The following is a 16,564-nucleotide window of genomic DNA, read 5'->3' on the forward strand; positions in this document are numbered from 1 at the left end:
TACTTCTCTGAAGTACAGGCCAACGCTAAGGGATTCTGGCTAACAAAGTTCACAGATTACTGCAAACTGGGAGCCATTATTGAATCCCCAAATGTTCTGGATACTCTAGAAAAGGGCCTTACAGAAACAGATGCTTGGTGCCAGAGCCATGGGCTCAAGCTCAGTGCCAAGAAATGTATAGTTATCCCCTTTGGGAAAAAACATGTACCCATTCTGGGACATGCTTCACTTAAAGAAATCCCAATCCCTCAGAGCTACACGCTCCAGGGATGTAAACCTTGTCATCACAATAAACAAATGCTGGAGGGATAGGTTCCTGACTCAGAGACTGCCCAGACTCTGTAATAGACTGCCCATACATGTCAAGCAGACCGCCTCTTTGGCCCTTTTCAAACGGAACATTGACGATTGGATGGGAGAAAGAAATTAACCCCAGGGATCACGTCACTTACCCTGCTAGACAGGGGTCCAGGGTAGAAAATAGTGTGGAAGTAATAGCCAGGGAATTGTTATGGCTAGGCTTGTATAAGCCCTAGGGCCGCTAGCCTAGTACAAACCTATGAACCTGTAGTTAACAGACTGCTATCAGAAGGAAGAAGCCTTTGGGTCATTTTAGCTGTTGCCAAACAAACTTTGTGTCTGTGTGATAAGGGGCACGTGTGTGCGTATCTGTGTGATAAGGGGCAAGTGTGTGCACGTTTGTGTGATAAAGGGCACTCTGCCAGTATCTGCTGAATTTTACAAAACCACTTTATCTCTAAAGCTGTCCCAGCACAATCTGGTAGTTAGATGTAACTTTAAATAAACTATACTGGCATGTTCTTCATATAGTGAATTGATCAAGTCCGTTTTGTGATTTATGATTTAGTGTTGAATTGTCACTTAATTCCATTAGGTACTGGTGTGCCTTTGCTGGGTAATTTTTCCCTGTGGTTGTGGAACTGTGTAGTTATAAAGACAAGAAGAATTTGATTGTTCCCAGGTGGTGTGGGCATGGTTGCTTAACCCGCCCCTCAAAACCGTAACACCTTTAGTTTTGCAGCCATGTTTGGATGGATTTGGATCAGGGTGATTGCAGTTTATAGGTCTCCTTTTTGCTGGGATTTATGTAAGACCCCTAAAGTGGGAAGGATGAAAGTTTAAAAATAAAACATCTTTCATGAAAGGTCTGAGGTGGAAGACTGTGTATGTGGTTATGCTGGTAAGAACTGGAAATTCCTGTGTTAACACTAATGTACAGTAGACAGTTTATTGGACTGTGCTGTAGAAGCTGAATCTGTGGACAGGTTTACTGGGCTGTGTAAAGTAGAGCTCACTAGTGTTGGATTAAAGTACTTTAATAATGTTGTAGGTAGAAAACTGTTCAATGGGTGCATTTCATGTACAATTTGAATGGAGCGGCGTGATGTGTAAGATCTGTGTAGGCATGTGTTTCTGTTTCTGATGTCTGCACAGCCAAAGTACATAATTACTCGTGCATTCCTCGGACGAAGCCTGGGGTCATTCTTGGTGTTGCCAAAACAAACTTGTGGTTAGGTGTGTGAAAGGGTGAGTGTGTGAGCTGAGTGAGTGTGGTGTGTGAGCTGAGTGAGTGTGGTGTGTGAGTTGAGTGAGTGCATGTGGGGGGGTGAGTGAGGGTGGTGTGTGGGTGGGTGAGTGAGTGTGGTGTGTGGGTGGGTGAATGTGGTGAGTGTGGGTGAGTGAGTGTGGGTGAGTGTGGTGAGTGAGTGAGTGGGTGAGTGAGTGGGTGAGTGAGTGGGTGAGTGAGTGAGTGGGGTGAGTGAGTGGGGTGAGTGAGTGGGGTGAGTGAGTGGGGTGAGTGGGGTGAGTGTGGTGGGTGGTGAGTGTAGTTAGTGGGTGTGGGTGAGTGAGCGGTTGAGTGTGGGTGAGTGAGTTGGTGTGGGTGAGTGTGGTGGGTGAGTGAGTGAGTGGTTGAGTGTGGGTGGGTGAGTTGAATGTGGGTGGGTGAGCTGAATGTGGGTGAATGAGTGAGGGTGGTGAGTGTGGTGAGGGTGGTGGGTGGGAAGTGAGTGTGGGTGAGTGAATGTGGGTGAGGGTGAGTGTGGTGAGTGTGGGTGGTGGGTGAGTGTGGATGAGTGAGTTGAGTGTGGGTGAGCGTGAGTGAGTGTGGTGAGTGAAGTGTCTGAGTGAGAGTGAGTGGTGAGTGAGTGGTGAGTGTGGTGAGTGAGTTGAGTGTGGGTGAGTGTGGTGAAGTGAGTGGGTGAGTGTGGTGAGGTGAGTGGGTAAGTGTGGGTGAGTCTCATTTTTGGATGTAATTTCTAAATTTTGTAAACTTTGTTTTTGTATTGTCATATTGCTTTACATTGCCCTACCAATATGTGACAAATTACAGGCAGAAGCACAGTAACAGCTGCAAAAACTAAGAGCATAAATTTGCAATAAGCATGCGTATACATTAATTGCACGTTTTTACATAAGCAGATGTCTGTCACAATTAATCGACAACACTACATCAGATTACAAGAAGTATGCAATACCGTAATTTTTTAAATTATGTCTTAAAAAGCATGTTGGTGCTGTCATGCAAGTCTGTGAAATATTTCATGTTTATAGTGTGTCATTTGTTAGCTATTTAATCAAACGGGAAGGAAAAATAAGTGGGAGTTTGATGCTTTGCAAAACGGTGATTATTCCCAGTGCTATGTAGCTTAGTTCTAAATTTGATCGGAGGAGTGCAACAAAAAGTGTCCCACTGTAAGGAGGGAAAGGCTGACAAGAAAACAGTACATTACTCTGGTCACCTGCTGTGAGCTGTCAATCACATGCAGACAATGGGTCAAATTATCCTTAGCTCTTTGACAGCTAGGGAAGGTAGGTGTGAAGTGGGAGGGGAGATGCCTTGAAGAACTAGATTTCAGCCTTCACAAAAGAAAGCAAGTTAGCATTTCTAAGAAACAAAAGCAATAAAATGCACTTTTGAGTTCCATTCTGTAGCATTTGCACTGCTTGTGTTTGAAGTAGTCATTGAAAAAGGATAACATTTTAACCAAAAGTAGGGGACTTTAAGACAGCAGTGAATGCCTGTTAAGTCAATGAAGTGACAGCAGCTTAAGGGAAAACGTGGCAGATCTGATGCAATTTTTTGGAGACAAACAATGTATTCTGGGATACTTAGAGGCAGAATAAACAGTCTGAATTACTTCAAAATGCCAGCCCCCATGTGGTCAGAGTCAGAAATTGCATATAAAAATATCTAAAAAGCTCTGAATAGTCCCAGAGTGCTGTTAAAATGTAGGAAACACCAAACCATGATGAAATAAATGTTTTTTTGAGTCTGAGGGTGCGGTTGTCCTTTAATGGCCTCATTGAGACCAGGGGATTTTGCAGCATTAAGTCGAAGCTGCCATAAAAGTTCTTTATATTCAAGGCGGGCTTTCCAGTCACCTCCTCTGGCATCCTGGGTTACCTGTTCAAGAACCATAAACTTAAGTTTCATGTTAGGGCAAGAAACAAGATGTTTAAAAAAAGCATTAGTGTCCTTTTTTGTAATGTCATATTGATGTCCATAAATTATTTTTCTAAGGGGTCTCTCAGTCTTCCCTTTGTAGAAACTGCAACATTCTGTGCATAATCCTAAGTACACCACCCCTTTTGCTCCGCAGTTGTAATATCGGTCAGCGTCAAATCTAAATTTTCTAGATGGAAGATAAAAAGAACTATCATTCATGATAAAGGAACACTGCTTGCATGCCCCACATTTATAGGTACCAAGTTTAGGAGAACAATGCCTTGAATCTGATAGATGCTTTCTTTCAAATAACCCTTTTAGGTTAATATCCCTTCTAGTCACAAATTTGGGACGTTCCTGGATTATCCCTTTAAAGTCATCATGTAGCATCAAAAGTGGCCAGTGTTTAAGCACTGTGTGTGTTCCACCAGTTGGGAATCCTGTGAAAATGTGTGAATAAAACTATTATGCAAGTTAAAGTATTCCAAATTCTCAAACTGCTCAACTTGCTGAAAGCCACTACCTAGCAGCGGAAAATACTTGGTTTGTCTGTTATCTGTCACTTCTTGGGCCATGTTGTTAACCAAGGAGGCAGGGTAACCTCTTTCTAAAAAAAGTTTTTTTAAAAACTTAACTTCTTCAAGAAAATATTCATCAGTGCTAGACATCTTAGATGCACGAATGAATTGCCCCTTAACCAAGCCCTTCTTTTGGTGAAATGGGTGACCACTGTCAAAATGAGGGTATGAATTAGAAAAGGTGGCTTTCCTAAATACCTTGGATTTAAAGGTGTGATTACAGTAGTCCTTCTGTATTGATATATCCAGGTAGTTCAGTACGTCCTTACTAACATAAGTGAAAGATAGAAAGTGTGAGGTAGAATTAATATAACTCATGAACTCTTTTTGCTCCGCAGTTGTAATATCGGTCAGCATCAAATCTAAATTTTCTAGATGGAAGATAAAAACAACTATCATTCATGATTAAGGAACACTGCTTGCATGCCCCACATTTATAGGTACCAAGTTTAGGGGAACAATGCCTTGAATCTGATAGATGCTTTCTTTCAAATAACCCTTTTAGGTTAATATTAATATATATATATATATATATATATATATAATCTAGAAAATTTAGATTTGACGCTGACCGATATTACAACTGCGGAGCAAAAGGGGTGGTGTACTTAGGATTATGCACAGAATGTTGCAGTTTCTACATAGGGAAGACTGAGAGACCCCTTAGAAAAAGAATTTATGAACATCAATATGACATTACAAAAAAGGACACTAATGCTTTTTTTAAACATCTTGCTTCTTGCTCTAACATGAAACTTAAGTTTATGGTTCTTGAACAGGTAACCCAGGATGCCAGAGGAGGTGACTGGGAAGCCCGCCTTGAATATAAAGAACTTTTATGGCAGCTTAGACTTAATGCTGCAAAATCCCCTGGTCTCAATGAGGCCATTAATATATCCAGTGTACTAAAGCTGAGAAGGGCTAGGCTATGATTTTCTTGTTACAATTAGTAAATGTATTTTATCTTACACATTTGTGATTTTTATGCACACATTTGTACATAATTTTTAAATGATTTTTTAGTGTTTTCACTATTTGAAATTTTATTCTGCATTTTCATATGCATACTTTTCACTCACTGAGTTCAGTTACTAATTAACTGCCTTCTTAAGTGGATGTTTGTTGAACTAATTAAGTACCATGTGATCAGATGCTTAAGTATTTAAACTTTTCAGTCACACTACTTTTTCTCTTGACAAAGCCAGGTATTTGCCTGGCGAAAGCGCTTGATTTATTGACCTGTTTGTTGTTCAATAAAGCTGCACTTTGTGCTTTTTGGTTCGGTTCTTCCTGTCTGTGGATTATCTTTTATCTTATTTGCCTTGGTTTCTTGGAAGTTTTTTCTCGGTTGCCATATATATTACCTTTTTCAAAGACAGAGTTTCTCTGAGGACGAATCCTTCCTTTATGCCGAAGGTGCCATGGAGGCTAACATAAACCAGTCCATTCATCTTCCAGTCTTTTTTCCAAACCATTCTAACAAAGGTGAATATATACATGTTAAGTTGTCAATCTCGCCTTCATTCTTGCTTGATGGGTTCGGAGCTGATCCTCGGCTCCGGCTCGGCACTTGCTAAGCTTGAGAGTCAATTTTACCAGCTCGAGGCAGCCCCATATCCCATGATGCAAGGCGGTAAGTACCCAGATCTCGTTTGCCGCTTCGCTGATGAGGTCCTCCTTTTACCAGCTCCTGGTAAGTGATTTGCTACTTTGCTATTTTAGCCCCTTTTAACAAAAAAACCCTTAATTGTTAGTTTTATATTAGTTTTAAACCTTTTCTGACAGAAAATTCTCTGTCTCTTCTTACTTTTTTAGTCAGACTTTCACCCAACCCATCCCCCCCCCTGTTAGGGTGTGTGTGTGTGTTTACTAGTTATACCTTTTGGTATATTTAATTTAATTTCTTTGACTGGTGTGTGTGTCTGTGTGTTTTTACACCATGTCTAAAGAAAGGGTCTCAGGCTTTAAGAAGTGTGACTCGTGCTGTCAGAAAATGTCACTGACAGACGGTCACACTTCTTGCCTGTACTGTCTGGGGCCTCTTCACCTGCAGGACTCCTGTGCTATATGTCATTCTTTCAGCCAGAGAGTCCTGCAGGAAAGAAGAAATAAGCTGATTTTGAGGGGCCTTCTTAAGCCGGAGGGCTCTCCGGCTAAGTCGGCTCCATCCAAGACTTCTAAGTCTTCCAAGGCCCAGGCTTCTGTGTCCAAGCCTGCGGCCTCGGCTCCGACTCATTCAGAGTCGAGATCGGCTCCGGCTGGAGCCGATTCTGGGTTAACTAAACCTTCGGCACCGATGGGTATCGGTGCCGATTCTGGTTCGACCACTTCGGTGTCTGCTCCGATCGGTTCCGACCACCATGTGGCTCAGGCATCAGTGTCGGCTCCGATCGGCTCCGACACCGTTACTTTTGTGGCTGTATCGGCTCTGGCTGGAGCCGATGCATCGAAGCTACCTCTTGGCTCCGATAAGTTGTCGGCTCCGACAGGTTCAATAGTTTCTTCGGTTCCGATGGCTCCTTCGAGGAAGAGGTCTAGGTCTCCTTCCTTGGAGCCGATACTTTCGGCTCCGGCTTCACCTCTCCTCTCGGAACGGAGCCATCGGAGCCGATCTTCAAGGTCATCCAGGCTTTCTGACCATGATTTAGAGAGAGTGGTCAGTAGATTACTTAAGTCACAGGCACTGGCCCAAATGTTACATAGCCCGTCTCAACAGGCGGCTGTTGGTCCACACGCCATTGCAGTTCCTCCTTCAACTCTACCCCAGAGCTTGGAGTTGGAGTCTTCGAATGGTTACTGCTACGGCTGAGGGACAGATACCCCCTTCTGTTCCTTCAGCCTCTACTCTTATCTCCTCTTGAGACCTTCCTTAGAGGGATTCGGTGGCGGGCTTCCATGGTCTCCTCCGAGGGGTGAGTGGCATCGGACCCTTGTCCGAACCGCTCTTCCCTTGGAGCCTCGGCCTTGGTGAGCTCTGCTCCGACATCTGCCTCGGAGACTTCCCTTTCAGTGGTCCCTGGAGTTCCTAGCTCTTGAGCGGGTTCTCTCGGACCTTCCTGGGAGGGAGCATTCGAGGTGATGAACAGTGTGCTGGCGACGGGTATCAGCCAGCAGTCTGTTCCCTTAGCTCCTCCCTCTATAGTGCCTGTTGACATCTCTGCCACTTCTCTTGCTACAGGACCCTGAGATCCTCCGCCTCAGGTTTCCCCATTGGGAATATCCCCTCTTCCGAGGATTCTCCTGATGTTTCGGGGATCCTCCTAGGAAGAGGACCTGTAAGAGGAAACATGTAGACTCCCACGAGTCTATCACTTCAGATACTGACTTAGATGAGTCAGAGGGATCCCCAAGATGCCCCTCTGAGGATGTCTCCTTCTCAGACATCCTAGAACTCCTTAGACAGAGGGAAACTGGCCCACCCATATTCCCTCTGCGGATGAGTCTCTATACTTAGAGGCGTTTGGATCTCGGCCCTCCACCTCCTGGGTGTCTCCGCCTTTCGACCCCCTTATGCAGGTTATTGCCCGAAAGGCGTGGGCTGCTCCTGACTCTGTAGAGCCAGTCCCTAGGAGGCCTTCAAAATTTATTACTGCCCGTGTGATAAGCAATTCCTCACTAAGGGTGTCCCGCTGATGCCATGGTGGTGGCTGCTGCCACCAAGAAGGAACTTGCAGATCCTTCCGTGCCGTCCATCCTCCTAATAAGGACTCTAGGACCATGGATAGGCAGTGGCGGATGTTTTCCTCAGCGACCTTTGCTATGCGTTTGCTGAATTACCTATGTCACTTCACCAGACTCCAAAGGGATATCCTTAAGGAGCTAGGTGATGTTGTACAGGATCCTACAGCTGCAGGGGCTCAGGAAAAAATTGCTTCGCAGCTAGGAACCCTTAATTCCATTGCAAACTCCTCCATGCGGCTAATATCATATGCTGCTGATGGAGCAAGTAGGGCCGCAGGTACAGGTGTGGCTCTTAGGCGCCAAGCCTGGATGCGGCTATGTGACTTTGCAGATCCCTTTAAGGCGTCCTTCACAAATTCTCCCTTTGATGGGTCAGCTTTGTTTGGCCCTCAAGTGAAGGAAACTTTGACCAGGTGTGAGCAGGACGGCAAGACTCTTTCTGCCGTGGAGTCCGTTTTCCACCCTTCTAGACCTTACCCCAAAGGACAGAAAGGTGGCAAAATGTGGTTCCATAAATCCCAAGGAGTCACGCCGGATTCACGTGGTCAGTTTACCCCTAGAGGCAGAGGGGTAACAACAACAGACGCCGCTCTAGAGGCAGAGGGGGTCCAAAAAACCAGGGAAACAGAGAGCCTCTCTCTGACAAGCCCTTTCAGCATCCCTGAGATGTTGCCCGGCTGTCCCTCCTTGGAGGCAGTCGGGGGAAGATTATCACTGTACCCAGAAGCCTGGCACTCCCTCACTCAAGACAGATGGGTACAGTCGATCATATCCAAGGGTTACATAATTCCTTTCGAGGAAAGTCCTTTCTACCCCTCAAATTCCCTTCCAAATGTGCCACCCGGTCTAAGGGAAATTGCAGAGTTAGAAGTCTCAAAATTACTGCAAAAAAGAGCCATTCGGCCAGTTACAACAGACCATTCAGAGCCCGGAATCTACTCAAGGTTCTTTTTGGTCCCCAAAAAGACGGGAGACTGGAGACCAATATTGGATCTCAGCAGACTCAACAAGTCTGTGAGGAAGACAAGATTCCGAATGGTCACTCTTCAGTCAATTCTGCCCTTCTTACAGAAGGACAACTGGATGTGCTCAATAGATCTTCAGGATGCGTACTATCACATCAAAATTCACAGGCGCTCAGGAGATTTCTCCGATTTCGGCTGGGGTCCAGTCATTTCCAGTTCAGAGCCCTGCCCTTTGGTCTCACTACAGCCCCCAGAGTGTTCACCAAATGCATGGCAGTGGTCACGGCTCACCTGAGGCGTCAAGGATTCCAGGTGTTTCCGTATCTCGACGACTGGCTCCTTTCAGCCACCACCAGGCATCAGCTTATTCAAGCCAGGGATTACACAATAAAGCTTTGTACTCTTTTGGGCATCTCGATCAACTTCAAAAAGTCATCCTTATCGCCCTGCCAGTCTATTACTTTCATAGGCGCAAACTTAAACACTGTTCGGATGTCAGCTACCCTTACAGATCAAAGAGTTTCAGACATTCAAAGTCATGTCAGGATCATTCTGGCCAACAAGAAAGTACAGGCCAGAATGGTTCTAAAGGTATTAGGCCTCATGGCTGCGGCCATTACTCTTCTTCCCCTGGCTCGCTTCTACATGCGCCTTCTTCAGTGGATACTGTTCACACAGTGGTCGTACCAACAACTTCCAATGCGTCACCAGATTCTGGTGACACAGACTTGCAAAGATCATCTTGCTTGGTGGATCACATCTCCCCAGGTTCACCAAGGCAGACACTTTGTACCCTCATCCCCAGTAGCCACTGTCACCACGGATGCCTCCCTGATCGGGTGGGGGGGTCATTATCAGGGCAGGATGGTTCATGGGACGTGGCAGCCGTTCGAGTACCACCTGCACATAAATGTCCTGGAGATGAGAGCAGTGCTTTTAACGTTGCAAGCCCTCAACGACTTTCTTCCCGTAGGGACAATTGCAGTCCACACAGACAACATGTCTGTAGTTTGGTATATCAACAAACAGGGCGGAACCAAGTCCTACCCCTTGTGTCGAGAAGCGCTCAGACTATGGCAATGGGCAATCTCCTCTCATCGGTTTCTGGTAGCAACGCATATCCCTGGGAAAACCAACATTGTAGCGGACAGATTGAGCAGAGCTATTCTCATGCCTCACGAGTGGTCTCTCAAGCAATCTATAGCGGAAGAGATTTTTCTGGAATGGGGTCGTCCATGTTGCGATCTTATTGCTACTCCCCAAAACAGCAAATGCCCAGACTTCTTCTCTCTCTTCCCTCTTCCAGGCCATCCCCCCAGAGACGCTCTGACCCAGGATTGGCCCCAGGGACTTCTTTATGCCTTTCCTCCATTTCCTCTGATCCCTCAAGTTATCCAGAAAGCAACCGTTTTGAGAGCCAAATTGATTCTCATTGCTCCTTACTGGCCTCGACAAGTTTGGTTCCCGTTCCTCCATCGTCACCTTTTGGTGCAGCCGTGGCATCTGGACCCAGTGCCAGATCTTCTAATTCACCAATCCGGTCAGCTGCACCGGTCTATCCCTTCTCTCAACCTCACAGCATGGTTGCTCCACTTCCTTCCTTAGCCAGGCTTCCTTTGATCTCTAACCCTGTTAGAGACATCATAGTAGCTTCTTTAAAATCCTCTACCAGGAGGATTTATGCAAGCAAATGGAAACGTTTCTCTTATTGGGCTAATGCCAAGAATATTGATCCTTTCACTGCCCCTGTTCGGGCAGTCCTGGACTTCTTAGCAGAGATTTTTCATGCAGGCTCCTCTTCTTCCACAGTCAGAGTTCAATTGGCTGCTATCTCGAACTTTCATGTCGGGATTGCAGATCACAATATTATGTCCCATAGGCTTTGTAGGGCCTTCTTGAAAGGAATTTTCCTGCTAAAGCCTCCAATCAGGAATCCTCCTCCTCAATGGGATCTAAATTTAGTGCTGACATCCTTGATTCTTCCCCCCTTCGAGCCAGCTGTTTCTTGCTCCCTAAAATTTCTTTCTTGGAAAACTTTATTCCTAGTAGCTATCACATCGGCCAGGAGGGTGTCTGAACTTCATGCTCTATCGGTTCGACCCCCCTATTTGGTTTTTCACAAAGACAGAGTATCATTGAGAACTAATCCGACCTTTTTGCCTAAGGTCGCCTCAAAGACCAATTTGAATCAATCCATTGATCTCCCTGTATTTTTCCCTAACTATTCAGACAGAGCCGAACAAAAACTACATTATCTTGATGTCCACCGCCAACTCAGATATTATTTGGACAGAACAAAAAAATTTAGGAAATCTGATCAACTTTTTGTTTCCTATGCGGATAACAAGAAAGGCCTTCCTGTCTCTAAAGTGACCTTGTCTAGATGGCTTTCTTCGGTCATCTCTGAAATTTATCTGCTCAGGGGAAAACAGCTGTGCTCAAAACCTAAAGCACATTCAACTAGGAGCTTAGCTACTTCTACAGCCTTTCAAGCTAGACTTCCTTTAGACACTATTTGTGCAGTGGCCACTTGGGCCACTCCTCATACTTTTGTTTCCCATTACAAATTGGACTTGGCCTCCAGGGATAGAGCCAGTTTTGGCTCTACAGTCCTCAAGAGTTTGTTCCATTGAGCCACCCAGGATAGAGGTGCTAGGGACGCGGTCCCATCAAGCAAGAATGAAGGCGAGATTGACAACTTAACATTAAGAAGTTATGTACCTACCATAACGTTCCATGTTAGTTGTCTTCTCTCGCCTTCTTTCTTGCAACCCTCCCTCCTTCCCCCGTGCCTGGACAGACCTTGTTACTCTAAGGAGTTATTATGCTGAAGACCATTCAGTCCTGGTCTTTCTTACATCCTGTAAGCTTTCTTTCTTTCTTTCTTCCTTTGGGAAGTGTTTTATGCTTGGTGCTACTGCCCTTTGTCATCAAACGAGATCTGGGTACTTACCGCCTTGCATCATGGGATATGGGGCTGCCTCGAGCTGGTAAAAGTGACTCTCGAGCTTAGCAAGTGCCGAGTCGGAGCCGAGGATCGGCTCCGAACCCATCAAGCAAGAAAGAAGGCGAGAGAAGACAACTAACATGGAACGTTATGGTAGGTACATAACTTCTTATTCACCTACTTGATATTCATAGACAGTTGCATTTCTGTCTGCACAGGAGAAAGGAACATAGGAAATCTGAGCTATTCATTTCCTTTTCACCCAGTCAGCTAAGGTCCGCCACATAATGCATGCACTCAAGTCACTCCACAGCAAGTACAAATAAGACTGTCATTGTCCATGTTGGTGTGAATGACCTGAGACGTACATCCCTGGACTACATGAAGAGAGACATGGAGGAGCTTTCTGATCTTGTAGCCCAGGCAGGTATGACCCTAGCCCTCAGTAGCATCCTGCCATCACCCATAATGATACCACAGTACAAGGACAAAATGATTGACTTCAACAATTGGCTAAGCTTCTGGTGTCATTCTAAGGGGATCCAGTATCTGTCTGCCTTAGATGACTTGATCGACAAACCACAATGCTTTGCCAGAGATAGCCTGCAGCTGTCGCCCTTGGGATTCTGGATACTGGCTAAGGCTCCTGCCACCCCTATAGTGCCTTTTTTAGGCAAGATTCAAATGACAAATTCACCACTGTAACAGGTACAAGCAAGCAAAATCTGAGGGTGGTGCCACTTAATGCTAGAAGTCTAAACCTCAAAATGCACTCACTCGAGGCACTCCTTAAAATGGATGGCTATTCACACCTCCATGCTAGTTACTCAGCATAATGCATTTGAGATTATCCAAGTGCAACTAACTCTGGGCAAGACCGCAGTGCAAATTGTAGCTTGCTACAGATCCCCCACCATGCTCCAGGATTCCCACTCCTCATTTCTTGATACACTGGAAAATATTAGGGTACAGCCTAACACCCTAATAATGGGTGATTTCAACTACCCCACCATTAACTGGGAAAACTACTTGTACCAACTGTTGTGCTCAACGTTTTCTGGAATTCATAAATTCCAGTGCCTTGGATCAACTTATCCACACCCCCACCAGGGGCAGCAATATCCTAGACCTGGTCATTACCAACCTGGGCGACCGGTGTTCCACACCAGAGGTCAATTCCTCGTTAGTCAGATCCAACCACAAGCAAATCACTCTAGACATCCACATCCCACCCCCTCCCCCCATTAGGGAAACCACTGTAAAAAAAATTCTCCAAAGCCAACTTCACGCTTCTTAAGACAGAAGTGGCAAACTTCACGACACCCATGCTGATGGACAAGAGAGATACGACTGCTGAATCCTATACAGTTGCACTTTATAAGCACTTAAACGAGTGCATGGATCATGCAATCCCTAACAGAACTAAGCGGCTGTCTTCCAAAAAAAGGAAGCCAATCTGGTGGTCCCCTGCTATAAACAAACTCTACAACAAAAGAAAGAAACTGTTGCAAAAAAGAGTAAAATCCCATGAATGGAGGAACTCCATGGTCAGCCTCAGTAAGAAGCTGAGATCCCTCATAAAATCCTCCAAACCTAGTTAAGAAAACAAAATTTCCACTGATTCTAAAGACAGCTACAAAGCATTCTATAGCTATGTCAAGAATCTCAATGGCAACACTCAGATCTGCTCTGAGTTACAGCACAATGGCATTAAATATACAGAACCAACTGATATTGCCAACATCTTCGCAGATAGGTTCAGTGCTAACTTTACCCCTCTCTCATCCCCTAAAGGGCCCTTCTCTATACTGGAAGAATGCAAAGTACCTGTAAAAAACACACTCTCCAAAGCCAAGAACACAGCATCCATGGGAACTGACAACATCCCAGGCTGCGTTCTATATGAACTACAGAATGAACTGGCACCCCATCTAAGTACCATGTTCAATCATAGCCTCACCTCAGGCTTTGTGCCCACTGTATGGCGCACAGCAACCGTTATCCCACTCCACAAAGGGGGAGCCACCACAGACCCCGGGAACTACCGCCCCATTAGCCTGACGAGCCTGGTCTGCAAGGCTATGGAGCGTATAATCATTGAACTTATAAACAATGACATTGGTAATCTCCAAACTCTGGACCCTACCGAGTTCTGGTTTGTAAAAGGCAGATCATGTCTCCTAAACCTGATAGACTTCTTTGAAGAGGTCACCAAAGCCGTAGATGAGGGTAAGGTGGTTCACACAGCCTATCTAGATCTCGCCAAGGCTTTCAACACCATCCCCCACTCTGTAAATACAGACAAACGTGCTAAATTAGGTATAAATCCCTATTTCACAAGATGGGTTATCATCTGGCTCACTGACAGAACTCACACTGTGAAAGTAGCAGACTCTAAATCCAACTTCAGACCAGTGACAAGTGGAGTACCACAGGGTTCAGTCCTAGGTCCTCTCCTGTTTGGTATCTACTTCTCTGTAGTACAGGCTAACAGAGAAGGTCTTTGTCTAACAAAGTTTGCAGATGACTGCAAACTAGGAGCCATAATCAAAACTCCTAAAGATGTGGACATCCTACAAAAGGGCCTCAGTGAGAGAGATGCCTGGTGTCAAAACCATGGCCTCAAGCTCAATGCCAGAAAGTGCATTCTCATCCCTTTTGGTAAAAACTCTGTATCCATGAACTACCACATAGGCGGTAGTCTACTTAACACCGAAAGTGTGATAATAGACCTTGGGACACAGGTGGACAATAGTCTCTCCTTTGATAATCACATCACCGCAGTAGCCAGGAAATCCTTCTACGTGGCACACCTCATCACAAAAGGTTTCTCATCCAGAGAAAAGAGGTTTTTGTTCCCCTCTACTCATCACTTATTAGACCCATTATAGAGTACAACCCCCTTTTGGTATGTACCTCACAAGATATGTACAACAACTGGAAAGGCCACATAAATACCTCACAAAGAGGATTATCGGCCTCAAACAGATGCCCTACTTAGACCATCTAAAAAAATTCCAGCTTTACTCTGTCATATATCACCTACTCAGAGGCGATCTCTGCCTAACATACAAAGCTGTGTCAAACCCAGAGCTGTTGGACATGCTCCACGTAAAGAAATCCCAATCCCTCTGAGCTACATGCTCTAGGGACCTAAACCTTGTCACCACAATAAACAGAACATGCTGGAGGGATGGATTCCTGTCCCAGAGACTCCCCATTACTCTGGAACAAACTACCTATCTGTATCAAACAAAGCTCCTCATTAGTACTTTTCAAGAAAAATCTTAATGATTGGATGGGAGATGGGAAATTCACCCCGGGGATCACTTCTGTGGCTCTGCTTGACAGGGACACAGGAAAATAATATTCTTGGTTGGCAAAAGCCAGGGTACAGTTTGGCTAGGCTTATATAGGCCTTAGGGCCAATAGCCTAGTAGCTACCTATGAACCTGTGACAGGCAAAATCTAAAGTAACCCTAGCAAAATGGATTGCATTTCTACCTTCTGTTCCTTGAAGGGCTTACAGCTGTCCTGTCCTCCAAGAGCCCAGTCTACCAGGTCGATGGCCACTTCAGCTAAAACTTCTTTTGATGAAATTTGTGCTGCAGCAACTTAGTCCAAAGTACATACCTTTGTCTTGCATTACAAATTGGATATTGTCGACAGAGAAGCCTTTGGCTCTGCAGTGCTCAGGCATGTCCTTCGATAGGGGCCACCCGGCAAATCAAGTAGCTGGGAACTCTGTCCCAGTTGTGAGGTAGAATGAAATGGACAACATCAGATTTAGGAGTTATGTGCTTATAATAACTTGGTATCAGTGTTGTCCAGTTTCATTCTTCCTCACATCCCACTCAACCTTCCCCTATCCAGAAAGTCTAGAGGTATATGGAGGATTCTGACCTCCATTGATTACTAATTTGAGCTCCACATCAGGGTGGTATCTTTTTGTTTGTAAGTTATGTTTGTATACTTCTCACTCTCTCTCTCGCTCTCTTTTTTTTTTCTGGGGCATTAAACTCAATCAGAGGAGTTAGAGGAAGAGCATGGCATTATGGGAGTGGGAGGAGTTTGAGACTTGATGCATCAGTCTTTTCGAATGGCTGGATTGGATCCTATGATCCAGTTGTGGGGAAAAATGAAATTGGACAACACAGATGCCAAGTTATAGTAAGTATATAACTCCTAATTTTGGTAATTAATTCTTCAGGGCATTCAGGCATGTAGCTCTCAACCAGTCAGGGGCAAATCCAGAAATAATCAGGAACACTTAAATATTAGTACTGTTAACTTGAGACATTGACAGACTAAGATAATGTGACTTAATATATGTGTTTTCTAAAGTAAAATTAGTCTATAACCCTAATTGTCATTTTTATTAATGTTAATTCACCTTTTCTACCAAAAAGTCATCAGTTGTAGAAGGGATTAAGAGGGACAAAGCTAAAACGAGTTAAAATTGGGGACAGTTGAGCGGTATATTCAGGCATAAACTTCCACTTGCAGTACACTGTTAATAAATCTGCTCATAAATGACTTGATATTTCTTAAATCAAGGGTAGTTATCTTAAGTACTCAACACAGTAGTAAATATGAGAGAGAGAAACTCTAGAAATTGGTATAACAGATCTCACTCCAGTCTCCCTTAGTTTCCAAGGTATTTGCATATTTTTTCCAAATATGTATTGTATCATAACAATACAGACTTGTATTGTTAAGAAGGACTAATAGGAGAATGAGGGAGCACCATTTTCATTCCATCACATAGGTTTCACTACCTAGAACTGGGAACTATACTGCTTTGTCAAACTGACAGCCTATAACTGATGCTCTTCACTTGGATTTGCCCATTTTTCACTGTAGTGCTATCACAGAGTTTATATATGTAAATAGCAGGGTGTGTGTGGTTTAGATTTTTTTTTAT

At 44.6% G+C, this 16,564-nt stretch overlaps 1 protein-coding gene across 1 annotated transcript in view; it reads left to right on the forward strand.

Moving 5' to 3' along the window:
* The window catches only part of NEK1 (NIMA related kinase 1), a gene marked incomplete in the record, with an annotated part of 3,475,820 nt that overhangs the window by 1,343,784 nt on the left and 2,115,472 nt on the right, over window positions 1–16,564 (forward strand).

The sequence above is a fragment of the Protopterus annectens genome, chromosome 2.part1, assembly GCF_019279795.1.
Source record: "Protopterus annectens isolate FY-2018-M chromosome 2.part1, PAN1.0, whole genome shotgun sequence".
NCBI lineage: Eukaryota > Metazoa > Chordata > Ceratodontiformes > Protopteridae > Protopterus > Protopterus annectens.